Genomic DNA, 19,496 nt, shown 5'->3' on the forward strand with positions numbered 1-19,496 from the left:
CACCAAGCCACCCTTCCCCAGCAGGGTACAGTTTTAAGTCATGCCCAGGACCAAGAGCTTAAAAGCCATCCCCATAAGCTCCTGTCCTTACCTCCTAGTTGTTGCAGGAGCTCCACCAGGAGATGTTCCTTCCTCTGCTGTCCTGGATCTAAAAAGGCTGCTCATCAGAGATGGGGTATCACCTGCTACCAGCTCTTAAAGTGGCAGACACCAGATGTGCTCTGCCACCCACCTTCCCCCTTAAAATGGTTCCTGGGGGAGGCTTTTCCCTGCTGCTCCGTGAGAATGCTCCTACAGAGCTTGTAACAGCCCCAGAGTGGTGAGCACCCTGCTAGTGCTCCGCCACACAGAGCTGTGTGTCTAGGCATGGGAGAGGAACAGCAGTGCAAGTCTCCATCGACAGAAATGACCCTTTTCTCCTAAGTACTCATAGAGTGCCTTTTATTGTACCATTTGAGCACCTCACCCCTTTTATGTGGTTACACTATGAGTTAGGGCAGGACAGTACTATGACCTCCATATTACAGATGGGGAAATGAGGTGCAAAAACACCAAGGCACAAATTCTAATAGGTCTTTATGTGCCTAAATATCTCTGAGGATTAGACCTAAGTGACCTTCCCAGAGCGACTCAGGGAGTCCATGGCAGGTCTTATAACAATACACTGGGCACGTCTACAGGTGTGCTTTAATGCTCATTAACCTATTTTAATGCACATTAAAGTATCACAGAAAATGTGCTTTCACTAACACACATTAAAATAGGCTAATGTGCCTTTTTCTAGTACCTCAGGCACTTTTACACATGCTCCAGGGGTGGAGAGGGGCTCTTTAAATAGAGTGGCTCTGAGAGCCGCTCTAATTAAAGTGCTGCAGTGTTTTGTGTCTTAGTGTCCCCGTGCTTCAAAATGGTGGTAGGGGGCACTTGAACTAAAGCTCATTGAATGAGCTTTAGTTCAAGCACCCTGTTGCCATTTTGAAGTATGGGGATGCTAATACACAAAGCAGAGGCTGGCTGGAGTGCGGTAATTATCATGCTCCAGAGGACTTGATTAATCAAGTCTGCTCTGAGGCACTGTAACTAGAGTGCATCAAAGCAGCCCCACAGCACGTATATAGGCATCCTCACATTGGAGGTACTCAGTTTAATACACGTAAGCAAAAATGCATTAATGAATGTGTAGACATGTCCAAAGTCTCTAAACCATGCATGCTATGAGCCAGAATGCCATTGCTGTTGTTGTTATCATCCTACCTGGGTTTTAACTAGCCCTTTTCATCCATAGATTATTCCATGGCAGAGTCAGGAACAGAATAGAGGTATGAGTCCCATACCAGTGCTATATGAACTAAGTAACACTGCCTCCCTGCCTGGTGTTAACTGTGCTGAGGTACAAAGGGAAAGGCAAGGGCAGGACAATTAAAACACTGGACACCACAGGAAAGGGCTGAAGAAGATCATCTACCTAGTTAGCAGAGCTGTGCACAGAGAGCAGCCTGTTCAGCACACGGCTGTGTCAGCTATAGGCTGCGTAAAAAGCCCCGTGCTTTCAGGAGCACTAAATTAACAACAAAATAAATAAATAAAGTGAAGAGCTCTCTCTTGTTATTGCGCTGCAGGCATCGTTTATTAGATGCTGCTGTACTGTGGAGTCCTTATCTCTCCCTCCAGATAAAGTAAATCAGGACTCCAAATGCCGAGAGTATTCTCATTTGCCAGAGATTTAGCTGCCCTGTTCCTCTATGTTTTCCTAGACAGTGATTTTATTTTTTATTTTTACTTTAACCCTCAGCATCCTCATCATTCACGACTCCTGCTCTCAGGAAATAAAGGCCAAAGAGGGATGCTCCAAGGTCTTTTGTTCTCATTGATGAATTGTCCTTTTTGTAGGCAAGGAGAGGATCTCTGTCAAGTGCAGATGCTTCAGCCATGTTAAATAGGTGATGCCTTGTGGAGCATAGAATCTGGGCCAGCTCCTCACCAGACTGGACACTCCCACCTCTTCCCAGGCCAGTTACAGTAATTAGATTTCACTCCCTTTGCACGTCTGCTTTCAGTGTTGTTCTTTGAATGTGTCTTAATGATTTTTCTGCTGCTGAAACACATCAAACATACAAACTGTGCTTGAAGTCTTTGGGGAAAAATGAGTCAACTCTGCTTTCCAGCCCCAGTGACTTCTACTTCCTCTCTATAGTATTTGGGCCAGAACAGAGAGAAAGGTAGGTCCCAGGTGGCTGAAGATGACTTAAATTTTCAGCTTAGCTGGCAGTACATTCACCATTGCTTCCTCTGGCATTAAAATACTATCTACTTGTCCCACTGACTTATTCCATGAAGGAGGCCAAAATGACTCCTAATTAAGGTCTGTAGCCTGGATTTTATATGTAAGAAACTCATTCACCTTTTTACTCGGCAGATCTCTTGCTGATGCCAAAGACTTTGCACAAAGAGCAAAGGGAGGATATGGCCCTTCTGTAATAACTCAACTTTTAGATATTGTCATTACTATTTAAGCACCTGACTGTTACACTCAGCCTCCCTCTGTGGGGAATTACTTTGAGGACTTTTTCCATCCTCCTTTCCATCTTTGTCTCTCATTTCCCTGTCTTTATGTTTCTTTGCCTTGCTACCCTTTACATTTATCTTGACAGTCACTCCAGTTCCCTTCCCTCAATGAGATTTACTCTCATCTCTTCCATAATTTCTCTGCTAAAATTATCAGCATGGAAATAGTTGGTATTGAGGGAAAAATGCAGTGCTTCATTTCTGCTTCTCTTAACTCCCACAGTACAAAAGCACAGGGAGTTTTTGCAAGGAAGACGCAGTGTGAGTTAAATACCTCCCATCAGCATTGATTCTGAGGAAATTGGTCTTTCTCCCTCATTTTCCTTAACTGAGAAATGGGGTTTAGCCTTTAGTTCCTACTATTTTAGCAGAAGTCCAGCATGGTGTAGGAAGAGATTGAACAAATGTATATAACTATAGCATGACAATAAGTGACCTACATTAGCGATACTCCTGGGTGCTTCAACTTATTACCTGAGGTTCTTCACAGAAAACGTTATCAATTTTTATTTTATCCCATGTACTGGGCATACCTCTCCTGGAGTCACAGACAGTCTCTCTCCCTCAACTGATGTACTGTATTTTTTTCTTGTGAATAGGACTATGTCTGGCACAATTCTCCTAGAGGTTTGCATGTTGTTGTGGCTTTTTGACTCACACTGTCTGATCACTTGACTTCTAAGATGCCAGGACTGAGTGTCACTGATCTAAATTGTAGCACAGACATAATAATGTTGAACATAATAAACAGTGTTTATTTGCTTGGGAACCAAGGAATATAAAAACCAAACTTGCCATGTTGGTACACGTGCAGAGGGATGAAGGAAAAGAAGAAGGTTACATAATTTTAGTGCGTAGATCCATATAGGTCTAAAGATGAAGACATACATACAAATATAGACTCCATGGCTTTAGTGAAGTTATTCCAATGTTAGTGATGTTAAAGAGCAGCAAATATATTGTGTTCATTACTGAATTTTAAAGGCAAAGCAAAGTAGCTGTTCTGTCTCCCTGTTCGGAAAAGCAGAAATTGGGGATTAACAATATCTAGTTCCTTTTGAGGCTGATTTTGAGCCAGCTGCACCCAGCTATAAATTTTTTTAAAAAATCAAAACAAAGCAGCCATCACTTTAGGATAACTTTAGAAAGCAGCTCTGAAGCCTCCTAGCAACAACTGCCTAATTATCTCTGCAGGTTGGTGTTCCTGTTCCCAGCCCCAGTAAAGCATCCTGTCACCAGCCCTAACTCTTACAGCTGTAATTCACAAGCAAGTTTCTGGTTCCCAGCAGGAGCTGACTGTTACCACATATTTTACACACAAAGCAGAGTTTGCCTTGAAGAACTACAGAAACCTGGGCCTGTTTCAGACTTCAGCTGTGGCTGGAGATGATTCTGTGTGTTAAGCTGTGGTGATGTCTGGGCATGTGTGAGGAATTAGGATCACTGTGGGGAACCTGGGGGACTTGCATGACATCGGGCCGGGAGGGCTCCATGCACCACATGTAGCCCCTGGGACTTAGGCTGGGGGGTGGTCTGTGTGCAGTGGGTCGTGAGCACCCTGAGGGCCCACTGCTGGCTGTTGCTGTGGCCAGTGGAGACTGTGCCAAGCGGGGGAGGGTGGTTGAGGTGCCTAAAGAGCCAGTGGCACAAAAATCAATTGCAGAATGTGCACAAACCTGAACACATTTTGTACAGTTGTGGGGTTTATTGGTTTTTGTGCCACTGGCTCTTCAGGCACAAACCCACAAACCCAAACACATATCTACACCCTCCCCCCCACAACCCATCCCTCAACAAACCCCACACATTCACTCACACCTGCCCACATACCCAATCACAATCCCCCTCTCCCCAAACCCCACATTCCCCTCACAAATCTCACACCCTGCGTGCCCAGCCACCAGATGGGACAGGACCTGCTGGTGGGAGCTGCAGCCACATGGGCTCTGTGCCCATGCCTGTACTGGGACATGTGACCCTGGCTTGAGGGGGGCAGGGGGGCTCCTGGTCCTGGGAACCACTTTGGGGGTGTGATGGGCTGCTGGGAGGGGTGGAGGTGGCAGTGGGCTCTGTGGGTGTATGTGATGGGCCAGGGGTGGCAGCAGAGGTGTGTTTGTGAGAGAGAGCTATGTGAAGGGCAGTGGAGGTGCTCTGTGTAGGAGCTGCTGCCAAAGCAGGGCTTGGAAACCCCCTGCCCCTGTAGGGTAGCCTGTGCAGGGGTAGTCTGGACTGGAAGGAAAGGGGCTTGCCTAGCCCAGTCCCTGAGCTCCAGTCAAGGGCTTCCCAGGAAGCGCATGGGGATTGCTGGGGCCTGGGCACAGGCTTAGAGAGCAGAACAGCAAGGGCTGGCACTGCTCAGAGCCACAAAGCAGCAGGTGGGACAGCTGCAGCTGGACTCATGTCCTGGTGCAGGGAGGGAGCTGCTGTGAGGAGGGAGCAAGGGGTGGGGCAGGGGCTGCAGGTCAGGAATGAGGGGCACTGGCAGGGCTGTGGGCTGGGAGTGAGGGGCAAGAGCATGGGCAGGGGCAGGGCACCAGCATACAGTGCTGCTTAGCACCACAAAGCTGCTCTGGGGATAGCTGCAGCTAAATCAGCATCCTAGTGAGCAAAGGGGGCAGGGGGAGCTCTGATTTTCTATGAGAAAAAACAAAAGCAAAAGCCAAAGTATATAGTTATTTAGAATTTATTTTATTATAATGATTAAGGCACTGGTAGGCTTCCAAATTGCTTTGTAACTGTAAATATATCAATAAAACATTGCCCTACTGATACCTATATATATAATGGCATTTCATTTTAATCTTGGAAAAATGGGGATTTTAGGTATTACGAGAATTTGGGATTTTTATCAGAGAATTTGCAATTTGGGACCAGGGGGACACACTTTGACAGTTCAAAGCAGGCCACTGCAATGAGCACATCTTCTGGGCGATAGCTGCCCAGATGGCAAAGCTGCCCAGATGACACTGGAAGAATGACAGCAGTGTCACACGAAAAAGAAAAAAGCGGAGCAGTGCACGTGGTGGCAGCATGCACCACTCCTCTGGGCATTGCAGCAGAGCCACCTGCCACCTCTGGGTCAGCTGCCTATGCAGCCATGGCCCACTGCAGCTGACCCAGAGGTGGCAGGTGGCTCTGCTGCAATGCCTATGCTACAGCCCAGGTGGCCATGTTGTCCCCATCTGGGTCTGGAAGGCACAAAGCCATGGGGCCACAAGTCCAAGAGGGTGGATGCTGTTGGACTGCCAGACTGCTGCAGTGGGTAGAGGGTGCAGAGGCACTCTAGGGCAAAGCTGCTGCAGCTTGCCAGGGCAGCTTCTTTTACTTCTGGGGCCAGCACAGTTCTAGTTCCCCCTGGCTGGAGATCTGGGAGGAGATGGGCAGGGTCAGTTTGCCCCAAGCGGCATAATTGGCCCCACACCAAAGTGCATGCTCAGGCATGTGTGCTGAAGCACAAATATCTGGCACAGATTTGTCTGCTGCTACTTGAGCTGCTGCAAGTGCATGTGCCTGCATGTGTGGACTTGCCCAGTCAAAGGGGCCACAACCACAGGAGCATTGACATTTGGTTCCCTGGGGACAGCTAACAGTGGGATACCTTGTGCTGCCACTTGTTGTCTCCAGGGAATGCCTGTGCCTTGCGTCCTCTGGCACAGGGCAGCTTATCCTTGGTGGGGGCCAGCACTGGGCTGGCCCTAGCAGCCTTATCTGCGGTTCTGGGGGCCCTTTGGGGCTGCAGCAGCAGAAGCAATCATGCCGCTTGGAGCCTTGCCGGCTGCTGGAGCATGGCTCCCGCCTGCCAGGCTCTGGTTCTGAGTGGCTGCCCTGCGTGCACCACTCTGCATTTTTTTTTTTTTTTTGCATAGGTTTTTTTGACCTCTGGATATCCCTTTCTCCCTTGCACCATGGAGAACAGCTGAATGTGTGGTATGCGGTGCCGCAGACATGTCTGCGCTGCCACATACCGCATGGCCATGCTTGTCTGGACGTGGCCAGGGAGGCTGGATCCAAGTACATCTTGTGCATCTCTGACCCACCTAAGTTTGCTGATGTGCTTCAAACGTGGAAGTTCATCAGTGGGACAGTTCTGAGATCATTCCCATTAGTTGCTCTTAGGCTCCCTGGAGTCCAAGGACTTGAGATTGGGTGCTGGGGATGAGCCTGGAGCAGAAAGTATATGAGTGAACTTCTGGATCTGGACCATATAAGCAGACTTGGGTGGATGGGGTATACTCAGCCCCATCCTTTCTGGGTATGCTGCTTTCCTTTTTCATGTCCTTGTGACCAGATATTTAGCAGAATTTGCAGATTCATTGAAATTTGACAGGGCCGCAGCATGAACGCTTCTGTTACGGCCTTGAACTTGTAACTTCTGGGCTATCAACCACGTACCTTAGCACCCATGTCACCCCAGCCCCTGGGTATACTGCTAATATGGTATGTGCCTCAAAGATTCAGCTGTAAAATGGCCACAGTAGTACTTCTGTAGATCACAACTGTATCATCAGATTAGGGATTCTGAGAGAGTCAGATACTATAGGAAGGGGGCTATCTGACCACTACAGATAGCGGCGTGTTTTGTAAACCAGATCTTTTTAGCTTATAATTATGTTTCTGTTTAGTTTATAATAATCGTATTATAAAATCTCAGCACAAAGGGATGAAATGGGCTGGGTCATCACAGCTTGGAATGTTGCTCCTCTACTTAGAGGCTGGGTCTTGTGTTCTGAAATCTAAATTTTCTTTTAAAAATAGGTGTGTAGCCTGGCAGATGCAAAACAGTTTTCACAGTATCAGCGGAGTATATTCAATGCAATGACATCTGCCTGGGTAAGTCTGGAACCCAGACATCAGGGAGGATCAAACTGCTCCAGTCAATGCACCTAATGTTAACTCTGAACCTTAATGATAACATTTCCAGTACTGACAATATGAATAGGCATTGGTGCTTCCAAATAAATTGACATATCCTTCTACCAAATTTTTAAACAGCTCTCTACAGAGAACTGCTACTTTCTGTGTAGCTGATAAATTAGTTATATTCTGAAGCTGAAAACCTAGCTAGCAGAGGAAGAAGAGTCTGGCCACAAAAGCCAATAGAGCAATGCTCTCTGTAATTTAACCTGGAAACAAGATACAGCGTACAAAGGGTCCAGAGGATATGGAATCTTTCATTGCCATTGGAAACAGAGCTGAGCTGCAAAGTTCAGATCCAGATATGGAGCTCTGTAGCACAGCATTATCCAGAATCAGGACCAGTTCATTCCTGAATCATACACTGAAAGGTTATTTTGGGGATCAGTTCTCCTTTTACTTATACTGGTGTATATTAGAAGTAATGCACTGGGGTCAACTGAGTTATACTTGGAGAAAAAGGGCATAAGTGAGACTATAATTGGTTCTTAATGTGCATAAAATTTAGGGGAAGGGTTCAAATTACACTTTGACTCCTGGGGAGAGCAGAGGCAGTGGCAGAGAGAAGCTGCAGGGCAGCCTGGGCACGGGCTCTGGGTGGCTACAGCAAAAAGTGCCTGGCAGCGATGACAGGGAGTGGCTGCTTTTCTGCCATGCTAAACAGCAGTTTCTGCCCGGCTGCTAGGGGGCCTCTCGTCTCTTATGGGGGGGCTCAGCCTTCCTGAGTCCCCACCCTGTAATTCAAACCCTGTTTAGAGGTGAATAACTGAATGTCACAGCTGGTGTTCATGATTTCTTGGAGCACACAGCCTAGTTCTTAGCAGTTCAACACTGCAGTCACTCTCTGAAAGAGCTGAAGTAATTTTTGTACAGTTGGGGGCTTTATTGATTTTTGTGCCACTGGCTCTTCAGGCGCAAGTCACAACTGAGGCCTCACTGTGCTGGATGCTGTACAAACATGGAGTAAGTGACAATCCCTGTCTTCAGAGCTCACAGTCTAAATACAACAGTAGTAGATGAGAAAGCCATTAGCTGGGGGAGGATTAGCTTTAAGGAAAAGCCAAGGAAGGGAGAAGAGATATTGAGAGGGATGGGACAGGAGCCGTTGTAGGTAAGGGGTGGGAAGCAGAGGCAACAGAAGTTTTCAGTGAGGCTGAAGTGGAGGGACCAAGAAAGCCTGAGATTTGACGGCTGGAGGTCTCATCATTTTAGAGGATTCTTGCAATTGTGCTTCATTTCCATGAGAGTTGTTCTGAGCCCTGCCTCCATCTTGATTGCTTTGCATCCTAAAGATCATGGGCTGCTCTACAAGCTGAAACGCCCCAGCATCAATTAAAGCAACTCTTGTGATGCCCTTATTCATGGCAGCAACTCAGGTTCCTGCCTATGGGCTACTTTAATTTGGAGCAGCCTAAACTGTCTAGAGGTATTACCTATGGAGACTCTTCCTCCTGCTCCCCAAAATACCCCCTCCTGCCCTCTAGCATGGCCCCTGTGTGAGGTCTTGAGAAGGGGGCAATGTAGAGATGCTTGTGGTAGCCTTGTGCTGTACCCACACTGCAAGGATGCTCCCTGGATCCTTGTGGTACAGTTTGATGCCTCCCCTCTGTGAAATAAAGCAGTGCATTAGGTCTGTAGTGGGGGATGAAATCTCTCCCACTGAGTCTGTTGCTAGGAGATCACAGCAATGAGCTTATATAATTTGGAATGTGCATGTACATGTGGGGTAAGGCCTGTTCAATCCTCTGATCTGATGGGATGGGATCTGATCCATTCCTGAGGGAAATGGATTTTTATGACTCCTGAGAAAACTGATCTCTGGCAGAAGCAATTCAGGGAAAGAACAAAATCACTTTGACTTATCCATTAGCTGGTGGGATTTTTGCCAAGCGCTCTAAGGAACCTTCCAAGCACCTCTAAGTGCATATTCAGGGTTCACTGCCTTGGCAGCTTGTGGCATTACCACTGTTCCTTGAGCCAACCCCTTGTGACAATAATGGGGTGAGACTCCCACCTCCCACTTTATTCCCTCTCAAGAGGTCAGTGCCGAGGGTCTCAGGGAGTGTCAGAAAGATCCATCTCTCTCTTTTCAGCCTCCCTGCTGGGAGTGAGCCTCTGCAGCACTCCCAAACAAGCTCCCTTTCCAAAAGTGTCCCTATTTCAAGCCTGTGATGCTTCCAAGTGTGACAATGTGTGGGAGGGAGGCTCTGTATCAGATGCGGCACTAGCGCAGCTCTCAGTTACATGAGCCTGCAGTATAAAGCAATGGCACAATAATGCCTCATTGGAGAGCAGCCCTTCCTGGAACATTACACTAAAAAGGCAACACTGCAGCACAGGCTCTGGTCTCTCTAGATTGTGTTCCTGGAAAAGCTGTTCCATTATTGATAAGGGCCCTACTGACATCACCCGAAGACAATGAGGCTCTTGCTTCCCTTTAATAATTTCTTACTCAGCAGATCTCTCTTTTGCTCAGCAGAATCAGCAATGCACACACATCAGCTGAAATACAGTCTGCACCATAGGGAGAGAGGACTGTGCAGCTTTTTGTTCCTAAACCATAAAGCAAGAAATATGCAGGCATTCCACTCGGGGAACATTATTTGCCAAAGGCTAAATGCTGTGTTGACCCTCACTATAGGGCTTCTTCAATGCTGTGACCAGAACAATGGTTGTTGTTACTGCTCATAGCTGCTCTTGGGTTCCATCCAGCTCTTTACCCACACACTAGCCATGTGGGTTTCCCAGTATGGATAAAGGCAGACCAACACAAGTGCACCTGTGTCAGCTCAGCATAGCAAACCCTATTCTGCCTTGTCAAGGTTCCCCTGGCTTTGCTTAGGGTGCAGCTCTAACTGACTGTTTTTGTACAGGGGATGCGTTAACCTTACATTCCCATTATTGGCCATAATGTTTCAAATCACATATACTTTAGCAGCTGAGCAAAGCTGGCACCTGAATCCCAACCCCTTTGCTTGGGTTTTAATCTCCAACCATGTGCTTAAAAAGTCCATTCCAGGTGGGGCCCAGGTAATCGTTTCTTTTGTCAGGTTCTGGCACGGTCGAACCTGAGTCCAAAGGCTTATTTGTCCCTCAGCCTGAATCTGGATCTGAAACCTGAAGTAAAGCAGTATAAGCAGTGTCTTCTTGACTCAGCTGTATTGTTCACTGACATTTTTGAGTCCCCTGCTGGTGGCTACCATGCCACTGACTAATGGGATCATGGGCAGTGCTGCATCCCTAGGAGCCTAATGGCTAAGACTTGCTACAGATGCAAGACATAAGCTGTTATGCAGGCAGGGCTGAATGTAACGCTGAGCTGTCCTGTCAACCTGAAAGCATTAATCCTGAGACCTGTCATAAATTCCACCTGTTGCAGCAAAGTCAAGACAGCACAACAATGTACTCCCAGGGGGAGGCTCATTTTGAGCATGGAGTTTCAGCCTGTGGCTCCCCTTGTGCTTGAAAGAACTTCAGTCCGACCTGTTAAACTCATTGCTGTCCTCCTCCATTTGGGTCTAGCAGCAGGAAGAATGCATATGTTTAAGCAACCTGTTTGCCCTTCAAAGAGTAAACAGCAAGGCTCTATTCTAGCGTTGCTCCTGTGTTAAAGGTAGGTGTAAACATAAGGTTGCCATTTGCACTTGGTCACAGGGACAGGGTCAATTTTCAGCAGGGTGGTAGATGCCACTATGGGAACCAATTTTTAAATAAAAACTGTGTGTCAGATCTTCAGCTGATGTAAAGCTGCAAAACCTGTAGATCTGCTCCCACATATCAAAATATACATCAGAAATTGTAAATGTTAAAATATACTATATAGTCCTAGCTCTTTCATCTACAGGATCCCAGAGCACTTTGCAAATTACATGCATTCAGTGCTACCGAAAAGCAACCATCTCTGGGTAGGAGGCAGTAGTCAGGTAAACTATACCATGGCGGGTGAAGGAAAAGGAAATTCTGGTCAAAGAGACTTGAGCTTTCCTGATCCTCTCTCAGTGGTGTGGAATCTCTAATTCCTGCATAGAGAAGTCAGCTCTCTGATTTCAATTTTTATTTGACTATCTCCACAACAATAAACCGCTGAGTATTCCATCTGGGAAAGATGGAGGGCTGACTCCTGCCAGCCAGGTTGTGTTCCATTGAATCTAGTTATTTCAAATCTGATGTGCTGATCTCAGAGCAATCTTCTTGAGGAACATTTGCTAGGGGCAGGTGCAGCAGAAAGAGGGTCAGATGAATATTCAGTGATTTTGAAGTTTTGCTTAAATTTACCTGCATCTCATTTTGAAAAATCAAACAAAAGCACACTTTTCTCTGTCATCTCCAGGATAACCTAGGTCCTAGTTGGCCTGGATTTGCATTGAGAACTGTGCAGTGACCTAGAATGATCAATTAGGAGTCTGAACTGACAAGATTCATGAAAAGTAGTTGGAAAAGCTAACTGTATCTATTTAGCCTTTAAAAAGTGTCCAATGTGTTTTGCTTTACTCAAGCTAAATGAAAATTTGGGGTGGTTTATCTTTTGCTCAGACAGATTTATCTTTCCCTAACATTACCTGCATTTTTCTCTCTATATGAATTTTTATCTTATACAGGTTTCCCTCGCTTTATGTGGGTTCTGTATGTGCGATGACCCTTTTTATACCAAAAATTCATTATATGCGAGTTATATTCACTCTTATGTGGTCAGTGTGGTGGAAGCCCACTGTCAGGTGCTTTGTGGGAGTGACATGCACCAAAATATAGTCTCCTGTGTGGATCTGTACTCCTTGCTCGTTGTCTGCAACACATGTTTTTGTAGTTGCCATCCCCATTATAACAGTGCCCTGTGCTTGTGTGCACGGTCAGCTTTTGGTGAGCACCAAAATTGTCTTGTAAAAGTGGTAGACATGGGTCTGGGGGTTAGTACAGTCAAGGTCTTGGAACGTATCCCTATTTGTTACATTGTAAAGTGGGTTCCCTTTATGTGAATTCGAGTTAGGAACACATGTACAGCATAAAGCAAGGGAAACCTGTGCTAATATACTGATCTTTTTGTAAGAAGCAATCACTGCCATGGCATCTGGAAGTTAATGAATTATACCCATACATTTGTTTGAACTCCTCACCATAGAAAAAATGACAGCGTTAAGACCTTCAGCATTCTTTCATCATTGTATGATCCCAACAAAACTTTTAACAGCCCTTGGATTAGCTCAGCCAACTACAGTAAATAATTTATCGACAGTTCGTCATCCAGTATATGCTCGATCGCAAATATGTATCTTGCATTGTGCCTGGAAGGTGGCTGCTCAGGTCCTGGTGGGGCACACAATGGAGTGAGTTCTGTAGTTGGACACTTTCTCCTGAAACTCCAGTCCCTCAAAGATGCACAAAGACCTCTCAGGCTCTTAGCCGAGTAATGGAAAATGTCTTTGAAGCAGTGTCAGTGAGGTATGGAAGAGCCAAACTGATATTTTTAAAAGCTTTCTTGCTCTAGGTATAGTCAATCCAGCCTTGGGCAGGAGATGAACTTAGATGACCTCTCCTAATTCCTTCCATCTCTGTTTTCTGTGACTCCACCATTAAAGCAGCCATCAGTACCACGTGGAGGAAGCACTGCTCAGCTCTCAGTTTTGAGAACAAACAACCTTGACACTGTGACGCTGCTTTCCTCTGTGCCATTCTTTTCTGACAAGTAGTAGTAGTTACCAGAAACCATCCTGGTTTATTCTATGCCTCGTAATACAAACATAAACTGTGCTGAATTCTTGTCATAGTCCTTTGAGCAATACTTCTGACTGCTGCAGAGTTTAGTATTAAGATTGGCAACACTATCATGTCTGATGTAATCTGTTCCATTACAGATATTTATAGCATGCCATCCTACAAATCAAAGGCAAGGGTTTGGAAACTAAAGGGATGCGACAACCTGATAAAATCAACCCACTCACTCAGAACTGAAGCTGACACTGAGGGGCTTCATTCCCCTCACTCTACAGTCGTATAACTCCTTTCGATGCCAGTGCGAACGTGCATAAAGCAAGATTAAGGTGGCACAAATGGGAGACTTCATTGAAGTCAAATTGAGCTATTCACAATTACACTCTGATTAAATCAGTGTCTTTAACTTATGCCTGATGGTTATCCAGAGCAGTTTTAGGACCCCCTTACCTGAGTGGCAGAAGGTCTGGGTCTATTTTATACCCCATGAGGAGAGGACAATATGAGGAAATCTTTTCTTCCTCCTTTCTCTCCTACTTTCAGTTCTGCCTGTACTCTCCTCTAGCAGGGCCTGTGAGCAGTCTCAAAGGCCACTGTACATTGCCCGGGAGTGACTCAAGGCACGCAACTTTTGTGCAGTTGATTTACACTTGAAAGCATTTGTTTTTACTGTAGAAAAGTCCCTACCTCAAGGCTCACCTTTCTGAGTCTGAGCCCCATCAAGCAGTCTTTTATTGTTAGTGGTCTGAACTCAATAAGGAAATCCCTACCTATTTTTATAACCTAGGAGTTTTCTCCAATTTACCCCAGGGTCCTGCACTGTGTATTTTGCATTTTTGCAACTAGAATTTCCTACCATTAATGGGATCTCTGCCCATGTAAATGAGAGATTTCTATTGCAGGTTTCAACAAAGGAGAATTTTGTCCCCAGAATCCTGGTTTTTGCAGCTTGAAATCAAAAAACATCATAATGATGTGATTCAAATGCAGTGCTATGGTTTGGGTAGAAAGAAGTAGGTACAAGCCCACGCACTTGTTACTGTTGTGTTCAAGGGAAATTGGAGTCAAAGTTCTCAGTAGGATCAAGCTCTAATTTTGCACTTGGTTTTATTGTTAATTTTGAAAAGGAAAACGCATAGAATAATAAAACATCCATTATGCACCTCACTATTAAAGCAGGCTCCACATTAGCATATAGCTTGTGCAAGTGTTTCATAATGCTGTTATTGCAAATAAAGTTGCTTTTCCAGGCCAATACATAAAGTGATTTCAGTTCCCCTGACCTATGAATGACTTGCAGTTTAGACAGATTTATGTCATCTACTTATTGATTACCTGACATGCCATTTTAACCTCTAAGAAATTCAAACATTCCTCCTCAATCATATGGACTCCTTCAGATCATTTAATTCTCGGGGTAAATAAAGCATTTTTTGCTAGGTTGTTTAATTGCCTGGCATACGGGCGTAATTCTAATATCATGTGGGTCTACACTGGTGCAGTTTTATGTACTTCAGTGAGGTGAATCTTGATTTGCATGTGGCGTCATAAATAGGCCCAAAATATCTGCTTTTATAAAGGCATTTTTTTTTAAAAAAGGACTGAATGCTTTAAAAGCATTTAGATATTATGGTCCCATTGCCAAAGCTCTGTAAGCGCCTTGAGAGAAGACTGGTAATGGTTTAAGGAGCTTTTAACCGGTTAGTCACTGGTTCAACTCCCTCGCAGTTCAGCAGCGACTGAAAGTCATTTCTGCCTTCGGGTTGTTCAGTATATGTGAACAGTAAGTCGAGGGTCTCAAATCTTAGCAAATGGGTGTTCACAGCACAAGTGCTACTGTCACACCCCACTTGTTGGCTGTCTGAACAGAAGCAATGGGCCTGTCATATATGTCATGGAGTCCAACCCAACATTTCACTCTTTCAGTCCAACTTTTTTCACTTGCACACATTCATTTAAACAAACTGACACCTCCATATATTGTTTTTGTCTTTGGAAGATTTTCTTGTCAACCACCTAAGAATGCATTTAGAAATGGCAGATTATGTACCGATCTCAGAATCACCATGGTCTGACGTGGATGCTGAAGTTCACGTTCTGTACGAGTTTGGCTTTTCACACTCTGGCAAACTGCTGAACATTAATGTGCAGTCCCGAAATAAAGCTACTTCTGTACACCAGGGTAATTGAGGCCCATCATTTTCCATTGGTGGAGCTTCACAGTTGGGAGCAACAGCAGAGGCAGATCTGTGGCACAGGCAAATCTGTGTCTCATTCTGTGGCAGTAAAAATGCCAGAGTTTTATCAACATTATAACCTGGCACCAGTGGAACTACACTGGTGGATATTTATGGGTCTTTATTTTTCTAGGATGAGAAATGCCTGGGAGAGTTAGGCATGACAGACTTAGGCTCCACTTCAGAAAGCATCAGTATTCAGGACACTGCTTAAGCTTTAGACACTTGTTTAAATCCTGTTGACTTCAATGGGACTTAAGCATGTGGTTAAGTGCTTTTTTCAACTGTGACCTAAGAAAAATGTTGATGCTGGGTTTTTTTTCCTTATTTAAAAAGAAAGAATAAATCATTGAAAGAGCTGCTTAAGGCTATCACAATTAAAAAAGAAAAAGCAATCCTTGTGTATTTCCCACTCTACAGCTAAGATCAGAAGATATTTCAATGACAGTTAAGTAATAAGCAGCTAAAGCAGAAGGAGTTTCAGCCAATATATGCAGTGAATGTGTCATAATTGCTCTTCGTGAACGGTGGTCTAAAAAGAGGGATTCAAAAGGAGGTTTGCAGACCTGATTCTGTTCTGTCTACACCATTACCAGTAGAGTCAATCTGGATTTATGCTGCAGTAAATAAGATCAGAATTTAGTCCTATGTAGATTTCATTTTCCTATCAGGTTCTAAAAATAACATTTCATTTCAGCTGAAAGAGCAAGGAAAGAAATCCAGTGGCATCATAATTTCCCTCACTAGATAGTTCTTATGCTTGTGTGTTCCATTTAAAAGAATAATCTGTAAATGACTTATTATCAAGAAAAGTTATTTGTTTGCACTAATCAAGACTTAAACTTGGAGGCATAATATGGAACTAATTATTTTTAACTAACTAATCAACATGTTTCATTCATAAGTTGGGATTTATCAATATAGCACATGAAAGGAGGGAACATATTATTATTTCAATTTAGATAATATGCAAAAAGCACTGTGTTTGTAATGACCTGCTTTCACTGAATATAATCAAGCTGCAAAGCTCTATTACAGGCTGGAAATAGCAGCAGCTTACTTTAATGAGATTTCTGGCTCTGGGCCCCAGCTGTTCTACGCAAGGCTCTCCCTTTGCTCTATGACCTACCAATATGTGCTGTCACCAGTAATGAGACAGGACCTATTTCCTAACATGGGGAAAAACTGGAAAGCACGAGTTCATTCTGCTATGCCAATAGATACACACCCTCTTTTCCCCTGCAAGGAAGAAAGAGGGGAGCATTAAATATGCAACATCTCTATCCCCTGCTCTAGCCTAGAAAGCATCAAACCCAAAAGCCAGTGAATTGAGAGTTTAAGGCTGAATGGCTGTTCTTCACACATTCCCTGCTGCAGATATGTACTGCTGGTTATTAGGTATGTACAGGTATGCTTGTTCTCTGTGAAGTCCCCCAATAGAGGACTCTAGTCTATATCACCCACGAGTCCTGGGGAAGAAGGAATGACTGCAATCTGAGAGTTAACTCAGTTTTTGTGGAATTATGCTCATCTGAGGGCTGCATTGGGAACATGCCAAGAGCCAAAGAGCTGCACCTAATTTGCATAAAATGGAGCAGATTGTGATGGCTCTCATTTTGAATACGGAGATGCAGCCTGGACACTGCAGATTCCAGCAAGCAGTGCTCCATTTTACACTGAGCAGCCTGGTCACTAAGATTACGATAGAGCATTTGTACCTCTGAAGCAAAATACCCACAGGCCCCATTGTGAGACCATGTCAAGTGAATTTTGGTTCCCCTGCAGTGGATGTTTACTATTATTTTTCTTCCTGCTTTTTTCTGAATTGTTTTTTCAGTCTCCCACTTCTACTAGTGTTTGGTAGTTTCAAATAGATTTACCACAGTGGCCCGAACACATTGGTGGGGATCATTCAGAGCAAGAAGCCATTGCTGTTCTCCTGTCTAACATTAGTGAATATTTTGAGAACATAGAATCCAGGAATACATTCAATCTTTTTTTGAGTAAAAAAACTGATGAACATTTTCATCAGAATACATGGTAGTGCATGCTTTAATGCACTTTGAAATGAATGACTTGGTGCTTTTCAATTTGTCTTTTTGCCCTTCTAAAATACCCAAAGGCACTATCCCACTTTATAATGGATTGGGCTCCAACGATTTCTTATTTTGAGAAACGAAGATATTACTGAATTAGCAATTATACTTAGCACCTAGGCACTCTAGCACTTTACAAAAATTGACTAATTGAGTCTCACAACACCCGTGCTGCATTTCTGTCTTATTAACAGGAATTAAATAACTAATTATTCATGTTTGGTAGGTGGGGAAACAGGAAGACTGAGGATCTAGTTCTCTATTTGCATAAAAGGGCTCAACTCCCATTAACTTTACCGAATGGAACATGGTTAAAAACTCTCCCATTCACCTTCCCTTCATTTAGGGTTTTTTGCTAAAATCTCCGCCCCACCCCCAAAAAATCCCCAAAACAAAACAAAACAAAAAAAACCCATGCCTACTAGGAGGCATGGTATCTCAGCTAGAATTAGAAATCAAGAGATTCTGTGCTTGGGGGACCCAGTGCAAACAATGATGGTTAGATAAGACAGTGAGATGATAGGAGTCATAGAAACACCGAAGATAAGTAGAGCACTCTTTGCTTTGTCATTTCATCTCTGAACATGCAGCTGACTTTCTTCAAATTTACATTTAAAAAATCTGAATTTTGATGGGATTTTCCCTTGCCCAGTTTGATTCCAAAGAAAAATGCTATTCCCAAGTGAAAATAAGAGTTTCTAACAGCTGCACAGCCAGACTTTTAAGTATAGCAGCATGAACAACACCACTGTCATAATACTACCTATTTCTTCTTCTAAATTATTTATGTCTTTATTATATTTTACATGAGCTGTGGAACCTGGAGGCATTTTTGCAGTGTCAGATCATTCTAAAGCAAATTACATACAAATAATATATTCTGCTACATTTCAAGGTTGGCAAATACAGTGGTACGTTATAGTGTTCATTAATATTAGAAAATTACTATATGTGAAATAGTTTTTTGGGCAGTGATGCTTTTTTTCGTACAGACTTAACGCTCTCAGGCAATGCAGTCCATTAAGGGGTTGCTTAACATATGAGAAGATATCAATATACAGTACCTTAACGCAATCACAGAAAAATGGTGAAGGCAGTCTTGCCAAATGAAACTATTAACATGTATAATGTGTTTTACACAAGATTTAAATGCTTTACTGAGTTTATAAAATCACACTTTCCTGTTGCAGTGATGGATCTGAGATATGAGCTAGCAAACAGCAATTGCAGCTGCAGCAGGATAGAAATGAATTCTTGGGTTTTCTCAGCGACCTAGAAAATACTTTGTGTGCTCTTTGAAAATTGTTCTGAAAACAGAATTTTCTCTTCTTGTAAAATACACTGCGCCTATGTTGCCTAGAGATATTAGCTCAGCCATTTTTGAAGCACAGCCATTTTTGAAGCAAGGGTTGGGAGAAAAATGTTGATACTGATTCTCTTCAGATTTTTCTGTTGCCTCTAGCAATGTTGAACATCAGTAGCCTTGTATCTCATTAGGCCCAAATTATTGTGCAGAGACCCATATGGACCTCATTCACTTACCTTCTCCGATCCCTTCTCAGTTCAGTCTAACAGACATACCACTCCTCACACAGTAGGTGTGGTGATCAGCGGGTTAAATAAATGTAGGCGTACATGAATAAGAAGAACTAAACAAACTTTAATTGTGGAACAGCAGGCAACCTCTGCAGACCCTTTGTCTCTCTTTCTCACTGAGTACCCTAACTGAGGGACCATCTCTCAATTCCCAACTTCTGTAGTCTTCTAAGTAAGGAAGTATCTCTAAATTATCACTTCTATCATGATACTGTTATTTTAATCTTCAAATGTAAATTGATTAATTTCATGTTATTTCAGATATTTACATTTTTAGTGGGGTTGCAGACTCTTTATGGACAAGACATAACCATCTCACAGGAATAGTCTGTGAGAAGCAAGTGGTTTGTGCACCTTTGATACCCCACATTTTTTTGTTCCT

At 43.9% G+C, this 19,496-nt stretch overlaps 1 long non-coding RNA gene across 1 annotated transcript in view; it reads right to left on the reverse strand.

Moving 5' to 3' along the window:
- LOC109310022 overlaps positions 1 to 19,496 on the reverse strand; it is a 28,759-nt gene that overhangs the window by 8,965 nt on the left and 298 nt on the right. The gene's annotated exons all lie outside the window — the stretch shown is intronic.

The sequence above is a fragment of the Crocodylus porosus genome, unplaced genomic scaffold, assembly GCF_001723895.1.
Source record: "Crocodylus porosus isolate Cpor-Errol unplaced genomic scaffold, CroPor_comp1, whole genome shotgun sequence".
Classification (NCBI taxonomy): Eukaryota; Metazoa; Chordata; order Crocodylia; family Crocodylidae; genus Crocodylus; species Crocodylus porosus.